This window comes from Coregonus lavaretus (assembly GCF_964263955.1).
Source record: "Coregonus lavaretus genome assembly, chromosome: 24".
NCBI lineage: Eukaryota > Metazoa > Chordata > Actinopteri > Salmoniformes > Salmonidae > Coregonus > Coregonus lavaretus.
Window position 1 is genome coordinate 6,970,038 of NC_140011.1, and position 12,557 is coordinate 6,982,594.

Below are 12,557 nucleotides of genomic sequence, written 5' to 3' on the forward strand. Positions count from 1 at the left end.
GACAGCTTTGCACACTCTTGGCATTCTCTCAATCAGCTTCATGAGGTAGTCACCTGGAATGCATTTCAATGCAATTCAACAGGTGTGCCTTGTTAAAAGTTCATTTGTGGAATTTCTTTCCTTCTTAATGTGTTTGAGCCAATCAGTTGTGTTGTGACAAGGTAAGGGGGGTATACAGAAGATAGCCCTATTTGGTAAAAGACCAAGTCCATATTATGGCAAGAACAGCACAAATAAGCAAAGAGAAATGACAGTCCATCATTACTTTAAGACATGAAGGTCAGTCAATACGGAAAATGTCAAGAACTTTAAAAGTTTCTTCAAGTGCAGTCACAAAAACCATCAAGCGCTATGATGAAACTGGCTCTCATGAGGACTGCCACAGGAATGGAAGACCCAGAGTTAACTCTGCTGCAGAGGATAAGTTCATTAGAGTTACCAGCCTCAGAAATTGCAGCCCAAATAAATGCTTCACAGAGTTTAAGTAACTGACACATCTCAACATCAACTGTTCAGAGGAGACTGTGTGAATCAGGCCTTCATGGTCGAATTGCTGCAAAGGAACGACTACTAAAGAACACCAATAAGAAGAGTAGACCTGCTTGGGCCAAGAAACACGAGCAATGGACATTAGACTGGTGGAAATGTGTACTTTGGTCTGTAGTCCAAATTGGAGATTTTTGGTTCCAACCGCTGTGTCTTTGTGAGACGTGGTGTGGGTGAACGGATGATCTCTGCATGTGTATTTCCCACCATAAAGTATGGAGGAGGTGGTGTTATGTTGTGGGGGTGCTTTGATGGTGACACTGATTTATTTAGAATTTAAGGCACAGTTAACCAGCATGGCTACCACAGCATTATTCAGCAATACGCCATCCCATCTGGTTTGGGCTCAGTGGGACTATCATTTGTTTTTTTAACAGGACAATGACCCAACACACCTCCAGGCTGTGTAAGGGCTATTTTACCAAGTGCTGCATCAGATGACCTGGCCTCCACAATCCCCCGACCTCAACCCAATTGAGATGGTTTGGGATGAGTCGGATGGCAGAGTGAAGGAAAAGCAGCCAACAAGTGCTCAGCATATGTGGGAACTCCTTCAAGACTGTTGGAAAAGCATTCCAGGTGAAGCTGGTTGAGAGAATGCCAAGAGTGTGCAAAGCTGTCATCAAGGCAAACGGTGGCTACTTTGAAGAATCTCAAATATAAAATATATTTTGTTTAACACTTTTTTTGGTTACTACATGATTCCATATGTGTTATTTCATAGTTTTGATGTCTTCACTATTATTCTACAATGTAAAAAATTGTAAAAATAAAGAAAAAGCCTTGAAATGAGTAGGTGTGTCCAAACTTTTGACTGGTAGTGTATATATTTAGCAAAAAATATATATGGGGGATTGAAAATGATGCAGACAATTACATTGATGGAAGGTACAATCTATCTGCAATATTAAAGCAGATCTATCCTCTTTAAAAAATAATGATTATATACATTAAATACATTTGCCATGACAGCAACAAATGCAGACACTACACATCCAAGTATAACTGACCATTCTGAAAGACAAGCATTGTAATTTTGAATTCCGAAACGTGATTGTGGAAGAGGTGAAAAAAGTATTGTTGTCTATCAACAATGACAAGCCACCTGGGTCTGACAACTTGGATGGAAAATTACTGAGGATAATAGCGGACAATATTGCCACTCCTATTTGTCCGTGTAGCTCAGTTGGTAGAGCATGGCGCTTGCAACACCAGGGTTGTGGGTTCGATTCCCACGGGGGGCCAGTATGAAGAAAAAATATATACAGTGGGGGAAAAAAGTATTTAGTCAGCCACCAATTGTGCAAGTTCTCCCACTTAAAAAGATGAGAGAGGCCTGTAATTTTCATCATAGGTACACGTCAACTATGACAGACAAAATGAGAAAAAAAACTCCAGAAAATCACATTGTAGGATTTTTTATGAATTTATTTGCAAATTATGGTGGAAAATAAGTATTTGGTCAATAACAAAAGTTTCTCAATACTTTGTTATATACCCTTTGTTGGCAATGACACAGGTCAAACATTTTCTGTAAATCTTCACAAGGTTTTCACACACTGTTGCTGGTATTTTGGCCCATTCCTCCATGCAGATCTCCTCTAGAGCAGTGATGTTTTGGGGCTGTCGCTGGGCAACACGGACTTTCAACTCCCTCCAAAGATTTTCTATGGGGTTGAGATCTGGAGACTGGCTAGGCCACTCCAGGACCTTGAAATGCTTCTTACGAAGCCACTCCTTCGTTGCCCGGGCGGTGTGTTTGGGATCATTGTCATGCTGAAAGACCCAGCCACGTTTCATCTTCAATGCCCTTGCTGATGGAAGGAGGTTTTCACTCAAAATCTCACGATACATGGCCCCATTCATTCTTTCCTTTACACGGATCAGTCGTCCTGGTCCCTTTGCAGAAAAACAGCCCCAAAGCATGTTTCCACCCCCATGCTTCACAGTAGGTATGGTGTTCTTTGGATGCAACTCAGCATTCTTTGTCCTCCAAACACAACGAGTTGAGTTTTTACCAAAAAGTTATTTTGGTTTCATCTGACATTCTCCCAATCCTCTTCTGGATCATCCAAATGCACTCTAGCAAACTTCAGACGGGCCTGGACATGTACTGGCTTAAGCAGGGGGACACGTCTGGCACTGCAGGATTTGAGTCCCTGGCGGCGTAGTGTGTTACTGATGGTAGGCTTTGTTACTTTGGTCCCAGCTCTCTGCAGGTCATTCACTAGGTCCCCCCGTGTGGTTCTGGGATTTTTGCTCACCGTTCTTGTGATCATTTTGACCCCACGGGGTGAGATCTTGTGTGGAGCCCCAGATCGAGGGAGATTATCAGTGGTCTTGTATGTCTTCCATTTCCTAATAATTGCTCCCACAGTTGATTTCTTCAAACCAAGCTGCTTACCTATTGCAGATTCAGTCATCCCAGCCTGGTGCAGGTCTACAATTTTGTTTCTGGTGTCCTTTGACAGCTCTTTGGTCTTGGCCATAGTGGATTTTGGAGTGTGACTGTTTGAGGTTGTGGACAGGTGTCTTTTATACTGATAACAAGTTCAAACAGGTGCCATTAATACAGGTAACGAGTGGAGGACAGAGGAGCCTCTTAAAGAAGAAGTTACAGGTCTGTGAGAGCCAGAAATCTTGCTTGTTTGTAGGTGACCAAATACTTATTTTCCACCATAATTTGCAAATAAATTCATAAAAAAATCCTACAATGTGATGTTCTGAATTTTTTTTTCTCAATTTGTCTGTCATAGTTGACGTGTACCTATGATGAAAATTACAGGCCTCTCTCATCTTTTTAAGTGGGAGAACTTGCACAATTGGTGGCTGACTAAATACTTTTTTCCCCCACTGTATGTATGCACTCACTAACTGTAAGTCGCTCTGGATAAGAGCGTATGCTAAATGACTAAAATGTAAATATCTTCAATCTAAGCCTACAAGAAGTGTGTGCCCTCAGGACTGGAGGGAAGCAAAAGTCATTCCTCTACCCAAGAATAGTAAAGCCCCCTTTACTTTCTCAAATAGCCGACCAATCAGCCTGTCACCAACCCGTAGTAAACTTTTGGAAAAAATGGTGTTTGACCAGATACAACGCTATTTCACAGTAAACAAATAAATCAACAGATTTTCAGCACGCTTACAGGGAAGGACATTCAACATGCATTTACACAAATGAATGATGATTGTCCGAGAAAAATTTATGATAAAAAGATTGTGGTAGCTTTTTTGTTAGACATTATCAATCATAGTCTGCTGCTGGAAAATGTATGTACACCCCCTGCTATATTGTGGATAAAGAGTTATCTGCCTAACAGAACAGAGGGTTTTCTTTAATGGAAGCCTCTCCAACATAATCCAGGTAGAATCTGGAATTTCCCAGGGCAGCTGTCTAGGCCCCTTACTTTTTTCAATCTTTACTAATGACATGCCACTTGAGTAGGATTGCAAAGGGAGGGTATATTACTGGAAACTTTCTACGTTTACCAGTAAACTACCAGAAATGTTATAACCTTCAAGTTTTGCAGGGGATTTTATCAGATGACATCATGCCATTTTTGACGAGCCTGTACTAAGTAATAGGTAGATTAAAGGTTTCAGTTTCTTTATTTTTTTCCTGTTCTTTTTTCAAACACTTTTATTAAAAGAGAAAGGACAGTATAGAAGGGAAGTGACAAGAGGGTTTGTGACAAAGTAGGAGTGGATCCTAGATTCAAACCCATGCGGTCACAAGCATAATGTGTTAATGACATTGAATCCTTCAAAGCTATATGAGGTTGTGTCCCAATAATATCTAATTTCTCCTGACGTGTGTACTCGTTCATTACATTTACATTTACGTCATTTAGCAGACGCTCTTATCCAGAGCGACTTACAGTTAGTGAATACATATTATTATTTTTTATACTGGCCCCCCGTGGGAATCGAACCCACAACCCTGGTGTTGCAAACGCCATGCTCTATCTGAGCTACATCCCTGCCGGCCATTCCCTCCCCTACCCTGGACGACGCTGGGCCAATTGTGCGCCGCCCCATGGGTCTCCCGGTCGCGGCCGGCTGCGACAGAGCCTGGATTCGAACCAGGATCTCTAGTGGCACAGTTAGCACTGCGATGCAGTGCCTTAGACCACTGCGCCACTCCACAAACTTAAAAGCAATGGATTGGTGTTGGCATGGCATAGAGGGAGTTTCTATATACTATTTCCTTTCAAATCCGTAAAAGGGTACACACTTTGGCAGAAAGCGGAGATTATTAGGACGTAACCTGTGTGTGTGCGCGCATTTGCATGCATGTGCGTGTGTGAAGGGGGCGGGGTCTGAAGCAAAGCTGACCTTTGTGATGAGGTTAATAAGGGGCGTGGCTCCCAGCTCCTCGATGTGCTGCTTGTTGAGACAGGACAGGTAGTAGAACTGGGTCTTCCTCTCCGCCTCGCTGCTGGAGTTGAATGTGCCGTTTTCTGAAGGAGGAGAGAAAAGAGGGGTAGGGATGAGGAGGAAGAGATGGATAATGTGATTGTGTGAGGCGGAAACAAGAATAACTGTAATTTCCTTCTACAGTTGAAGTCGGAAGTTTACATACACTTAGGTTGGAGTCATTAAAACTCGTTTTTCAACCACTCCACAAATTTCTTGTTAACAAACTATAGTTTTGGCAAGTCTGTTAGGACATCTACTTTGTGCATGACGCAAGTAATTTTTCCAACAAATATTTACAGACAGATTATTTCACTTATAATTCACTGTATCACAATTCCAGTGGGTCAGAAGTTTACATACACTAAGTTGACTGTGCCTTTAAACAGCTTGGAAAATTCCAGAAAATGATGTCATGGCTTTAGAAGCTTCTGGTAGGCTAATTGACATCATTTGAGTCAATTGTAGGTGTACCTGTGGATGTATTTCAAGGCCTACCTTCAAACTCAGTGCTGCTTGACATCATGAGAAAATCAAAAGAAATCAGCCAAGACCTCAGAAAAACACAAGTCTGGTTCATCCTTGGCAGCATCATGCTGTGGGGGTGTTTTGCTGCAGGAGGGACTGGTGCACTTCACAAAATAGATGGCATCATGAGGAAGAAAAATTATGTGGATATATTGAAGCAACATCTCAAGACATCAGTCAGGAAGTTAAAGCTTGGTCGCAAATGGGTCTTCCAAATGGACAATGACCCCCAGCATACTTCCAAAGTTGTGGCAAAATGGCTTAAGGACAACAAAGTCAAGGTATCGGAGTGGCCATCACAAAGCCCTGACCTCAATCCTATAGAAAATGTGTGGGCAGAACTGAAAAAGCATGTGCGAGCAAGGAGGCCTACAAACCTGACTCAGTTACACCAGCTCTGTCAGGAGGAATGGGCCAAAATTCACCCATTTTATTGTGGGAAGCTTGTGGAAGGCTACCCAAAACGTTTGACCCAAGTTAAACCATTTAAAGGCAATGCTACCAAATACTAATTGAGTGTATGTAAACTTCTGACCCACTGGGAATGTGATGAAAGAAATAAAAGCTGAAATAAAATCATTCTTTCTACTATTATTACATTTCACATTCTTAAAATAAAGTTGTGATCCTAACTGACCAAAGACAATGAATTTTTACTAGGATGAAATGTCAGGAATTGTGAAAAACTGAGTTTAAATGTATTTTGGCTAATGTGTCTGTAAACGTCAGACTACATGACATGAGATCTGGACAGGTTTGAAGCAAATAACAGTACGTCATGGACGGTTGACCTGCGGCTGAACCATGGCTGACTGTTCTGACAGTTGGGAGCTGTGGGATTGGACTGTGACCGCTGTGGGACGGTTGGGACACACACACACACCTTGGGGCCAAGACAAAAGCACCTTGTGGGGGCAGGTTCCCTATCATCTCAGACTAGGGTTGAATATTTTCCCGGTATTTTACAAAATGTTTCACTTTTCTCCCGGGTAACCCGGAATTTCCCGCCAAAACCGTAAGCATCATTCAAAAGCATATAAAGCATATACTGTAAATAGGCCTATGTCTGGATTTCATTAGGAGCTTTGACCGAAAATCCAAGACTGATGCTACCTGAGCCTGATGAGCCATACATAAAAAATATATTTTGTAATCCCAAGCCCAGAAGAGTGGAGGCTGTTATAGCAGCAAAGGGGGGGCCAACTCCATATGAATGCCCATGATTTTGGAATGAGATGTTCGACAAGAATGTTGCAAAGAAAAATCCATATCAGACTGGCCAATAAAAATAAAAGATTAAGATGGGCAGTCTGAGATATGGCTTTTTCTTTAAAATTCTGCCTAGAAGGTCAGCATCCCGGAGTCGCCTCTTCACAGTTGACGTTGAGACTGGTGTTTTGCGGTTACGATTGAATTACGCTGCCAGTTGAGGACCTGTGACGCGTCTGTTTCTCAAACTAGACACTAATGTATTTGTCCTCTTGCTCAGTTGTGCACCAGGGCCTCCCACTCCTCTTTCTATTCTGGTTAGAGCCAGTTTGCGCTGTTCTGTGAAGGGAGTAGTACACAGTGTTGTACGAGATCTTCAGTTTCTTGGCAATTTCTCGCATGGAATAGCGTTTCTAGGCCAGAAACAGGGTTTGAGAAAACACGTGCTTAAGTTTAATCTTGCTAAATAATTTAAAACAGATCTACTTTCGTATCAAATGGTTTGTCTGTGCATGTAGGTACAAAAGAGAGGCCCTTAGATAAGACAGTCTTGTGCGTCAGTGAGCTCTTTTTTGGAGAGGTTAATTACTGTGTCCTGCTGTAGCTCCGTGTCCACGGCCTGTGTTCCTGATCCCCTCTTTGACCACTTGTCTCTCCTACTTCATTGATTTTCTTTCATGGAGCCTTGTTGTACTGCTTTCGGGCAAAAAAAAACACAGTCTGTGTGTGATGGTAGCTGGAGTCGCTGTCTGTAGGGAATTCGGACTCAGTGGATGCCTCTGAGAGACCGAAAAGATTTGGCATGGGTCCCCAGATCCTCAAAAAGTTATACAGCTGCACCATCAAGAGCATCCTGACCGGTTGCATCACCGCCTGTATGGCAACTGCTTGGCATCCGACCGTAAGGCGCTACAGATGGTAGTGCATACAGCCCAGTACATCACTGGGGCCAAGCTTCCTGCCATCCAGGACCTATACATTTACATTTACATTTTAGTCATTTAGCAGACGCTCTTATCCAGAGCGACTTACAGTGGTTACTAGGTGGTGTCAGATGAAGGCCCCAAAAATGGTCAAATACTCCAGTCACCAAAGTCATAGACCATTCTCTCTGCTACCACACGGCAAGCGGTACCGGAGCGCCAAGTCTAGGTCCAAAAGGCTCAACAGCTTCTACCCCCAAGCCATAAGACTGCTGAACAATTAATCACAATGGCCACCCGGACTATTTGCATTGACACCACCCACCCCCTTTGTTTTTACACTGCTGCTACTCGCTGTTTCTGATCTATGCATAGTCACTTTTCCTCTACCTACATGTACAAATTACCTCGACTAACCTGTACATAGCCTCATTACTGTTATTTTATTGTGTTACTTTTTGTTGTTGTTGACTTTAGTATATTTAGTAAATATTTTCTTAACTCTATTTTCTTAACTAAATTGTTGGTTAAGGGCTTGTAAGTAAGCATTTCACGTTAAGGTCTACATGTGCTGTATTCGCCGCATGTGACAAATAAAATGTGATGTGTATGCTTGCTTGTGTGTGTGTGTGTGTGTCTGTCTGTGTACATGTCTTTGGTTCCAACTCACCCAGCAGGTGTTTGAGGAGAGCCTGGTTCTGGTTCCAGACGCTGTTGAAGGTACTCCAACGAGAGCGTCCATCGGGGAGAGGGTTCTTGCGGACCCAGCCCCCACAGGCGTACTGGTAGAAGTCCTGGCAGGGGTCAGCGCTGCGGTCCAGGGCCTCCTCGATCTTATTGGCCACCGTGATACAGGCCTTGGTCAGACACAGGCTTTGTGCTGGGTCTTGTGTGAAGGTAGAAAAACAGCATTCTGTAACGCTCTACTTAAAGCCTGCAGATATAATGCTTAATGTGGTTATAATGCCATGTCACAAGACTTTTGTATGATCTCATACTATCTTTATAATTATTCATAATGACAGTGCTTAACACCAGCCAGTTGAAATGTTGATACATAGACATCACATATAATCAGCGCTCATACATGCTTACGACCAGTGTGTGCGTAACCACAGGCCTCTCACCTTTGTTGTAGCGCCTAGAGCCTAGAGTGACGGCACATCCGCACAAGGCGAGGACAGAAACAAGCAGCACGCCAGCCAGCACCATCTCCATCCTCCTGCCCAGGGGATTGAGAAGATAGATGCCGCCCTTCTGGAAGCCAACCTGTGGAAACACATGAGTCAGACAAAAAATAGAGGATGGGATGACATCACAAATGCCACAGAAACAGTCAAGAGGGCCTCCATTCGTGCAGAGGTGGATTTCTAACATTCCTGGCACGTCACATATACAGGTCTCCCCATCGGAGACCAGGGTTCAATCCCTGCATCCACTCTTCCCACTGTTTCTCCCTGGCCAGTATCCCCTTCTGAAATATATACAGGTATACAGTGCCTTCAGAAAGTATTCACACCCCTCTACTTTTTACACATTTTGTTGTGTTACAGCCTGAAAAACAGTTACAGAGTTGAATGACTGTGATAGGAGAAAACTGAGGATGGATCAACAACATTGTAATTACTCCACAAAAGAAGGAAGCCTGTACAGAACACAAATATTCCACAACATGCATCCTGTTTGCAACAAAGCAATTTGCGTTTTGTCCTCAATACAAAGTGTTATGTTTGGGGCAAATCCAATACAACACATTACTGAGTACCACTCTCCATATTTTCAAGCATAGTGGTGGCTGCATCATGTTATCGGTATGCTTGTAATCGTTAAGGACTGGGGAGTTTTTCAGGATAAAAAAAAGAAACGGAATGGAGCTAAGCACAGGCAAAATCCTAGACGAAAACATGGTTCAGTCTGCTTTCCACGAGACACTGGGAGATGAATTCACCTTTCAGCAGGACAATAACCTAAAACACAAGGCCAGATCTGCACTGGAGTTTCTTTCCAAGCTGACAGTGAATGTTCCTCAGTGGAAGAGTTCCAGTTTTGACTTAAATCTACTTGAAAATCTATGGCAAGACTTGGTTGTCAACAACCAATTTGACAGAGCTTGAAGAATTTTGAAAATAATAAAATGGGCAAATGTTGCACATTCCATGTGTGGAAAGCTCTTATTTTTTTATTGCACCTTTATTCAACCAGGTAAGCCAGTTGAGAACAAGTTCTCATTTACAACTGCAACCTGGCCAAGATAAAGCAAAGCAGTGCGATAAAAAACAACACAGAGTTACATATGGGGTAAAACAAAACATAAAGTCAAAAATACAACAGAAAATATATATACAGTGTGTGCAAATGTAGCACGTTATGGAGGTAAGGCAATAAATAGGCTATAGTGCAAAATAGTTACAATTAGTATTAACACTGGAATGATAGATGTGCAAGAGATGATGTGCAAATAGAGATACTGGGGTGCAAATGAGCAAAATAAATAACAATATGGGGATGAGGTAGTTGGGTGGGCTAATTTCAGTTGGGCTGTGTACAGGTGCAGTGATCGGTAAGGTGCTCTGACAACTGATGCTTAAAGTTAGTGAGGGAGATAAGAGTCTCCAGCTTCAGAGATCTTTGCAATTCGTTCCAGTCATTGGCAGCAGAGAACTGGAAGGAATGGCGGCCAAAGGAGGTGTTCGCTTTGGGGATGACCAGTGAGATATACCTGCTGGAGCGCATACTACGGGTGGGTGTTGCTATGGTGACCAATGAGCTAAGATAAGGCGGGGATTTGCCTAGCAGTGATTTATAGATGGCCTGGAGCCAGTGGGTTTGGCGACGAATATGTAGTGTGGTCCTCTGTAGCTCAGCTGGTAGAGCACGGCGCTTGTAACGCCAAGGTAGTGGGTTCGATCCCCGGGACCACCCATACACAAAAAAAAATATGCACGCATGACTGTAAGTCGCTTTGGATAAAAGCGTCTGCTAAATGGCATATTATTATTATTATTATTTAGTGAGGACCAGCCAACAAGAGCGTACAGGTCACAGTGGTGGGTAGTATATGAGGCTTTGGTGACAAAACGGATGGCACTGTGATAGACTACATCCAATTTGCTGAGTAGAGTGTTGGAGGCCATTTTGTAAATGACATCGCCGAAGTCAAGGATCGGTAGGATAGTCAGTTTTACGAGGGCATGTTTGGCAGCATGAGTGAAGGAGGCTTTTTTGCGAAATAGGAAGCCGATTCTAGATTTAACTTTGGATTGGAGATTCTTAATGTGAGTCTGGAAGGAGAGTTTACAGTCTAACCAGACACCTAGGTATTTGTAGTTGTCCACATACTCTAGGTCAGACCCGTCGAGAGTAGTGATTCTAGTCGGGTGGGCGGGTGCCAGCAGTGTTCGATTGAAGAGCATGCATTTAGTTTTACTAGTGTTTAAGAGCAGTTGGAGGCTACTGAAGGAGTGTTGTATGGCATTGAAGCGCGTTTGGAGGTTTGTTAACACAGTGTCCAATGAAGGAACAGATGTATACAAAATGGTGTCGTCTGCATAGAGGTGGATCTGAGAGTCACCAGCAGCAAGAGCGACATCATTGATATACACAGAGAAAAGAGTCGGCCCAAGAATTGAACCCTGTGGCACCCCCATAGAGACTGCCATAGGTCCAGACAACAGGCCCTCCGATTTGACACATTGAACTCTATCTGAGAAGTAGTTGGTGAACCAGGCGAGGCAGTCATTAGAGAAACCAAGGCTATTTAGTCTGCCAATAAGAATGCGGTGGTTGACAGAGTCGAAAGCCTTGGCCAGGTCGATGAAGACGGCTGCACAGTACTGTCTATTATCGATCACAGTTATAATATCGTTTAGGACCTTGAGCGTGGCTGAGGTGCACCCATGACCAGCTCGGAAACCGGATTGCATAGCGGAGAAGGTACGGTGGGATTCGAAATGGTCGGTGATCTGTTTGTTAACTTGGCTTTCAAAAACTTTTGAAAGGCAGGGCAGGATGGATATAGGTCTGTAACAGTTTGGATCTAGAGTGTCACCCCCTTTGAAGAGGGGGATGACCGCGGCAGCTTTCCAATCTCTGGGGATCTCAGACGTTACGAAAGAGAGGTTGAACAGGCTAGTAATAGGGGTTGCGACAATTTCGGCGGCTAGTTTTAGAAAGTTACCCAGAAGAGACTCACAGCTGTAATCGCTGCTAAAGGTGCTTCTACAAAGTCTTGACTTAGGGGTGTCAATGAGATATTTCTGTAATTAATTTTCAATAAATTTGCAAAGATGTCTAAAAACATGTTTTCACTTTGTCATTATGGGGTATTGTGTGTAGATGGGTGAGACAAAAATAAAAAATTAAATTTGAATTCAGGCTGTAACACAACAAAATGTGGAATAAGTCAAGGGATATGAAGAGTATATACAGCTCTGGAAAAAATTAAGAGACCACTGCAAAAATACGTTTCTCTGGTTTGACTATTTATAGGTATGTGTTTGGGTGAAATTAACATTTTTGTTTTATTCTATAAACTACTGACAACATTTCTCCCAAATTCCAAATAAAAATATTGTCATTTAGAGCATTTATTTGCAGAAAATGACAACTGGTCAAAATAACAAAAAAGATGCAGTGTTGTCAGACCTCGAATAATGCAAAGAAAATAAGTTCATGTTCATTTTTAAACAACACAATACTAATGTTTTAACTAAGGAAGAGTTCAGAAATCAATATTTGGTGGAATAACCCTGATTTTCAATCACAGCTTTCATGTGTCTTGGCATGCTCTCCACCAGTCTTTCACATTGATGTTGGGTGACTTTATGCCACTGCTGGCGCAAAAATTCAAGCAGCTCGGCTTTGTTTGATGGCTTGTGACCATCCATCTTCCTCTTGATCACATTCCAGAAGTTTAAACTGTAACTCAGTAAAACC

At 42.7% G+C, this 12,557-nt stretch overlaps 1 pseudogene across 1 annotated transcript in view; it reads right to left on the reverse strand.

Annotated features, from left to right (window-relative positions):
• LOC311099656 (endothelin-converting enzyme 2-like) overlaps positions 1-8,834 on the reverse strand; it is a 54,364-nt pseudogene extending 45,530 nt beyond the window's left edge. Inside the window, exons 1-3 of the transcript in view lie at positions 8,750-8,834; positions 8,293-8,508; positions 4,882-5,006 (exon numbers count right to left, since the gene is read on the reverse strand). The product of the transcript in view is annotated as an endothelin-converting enzyme 2-like (transcript). The remainder of the gene's footprint in view (positions 1-4,881; positions 5,007-8,292; positions 8,509-8,749) is intronic.
• Positions 8,835-12,557: the final 3,723 nt, after the last annotated feature.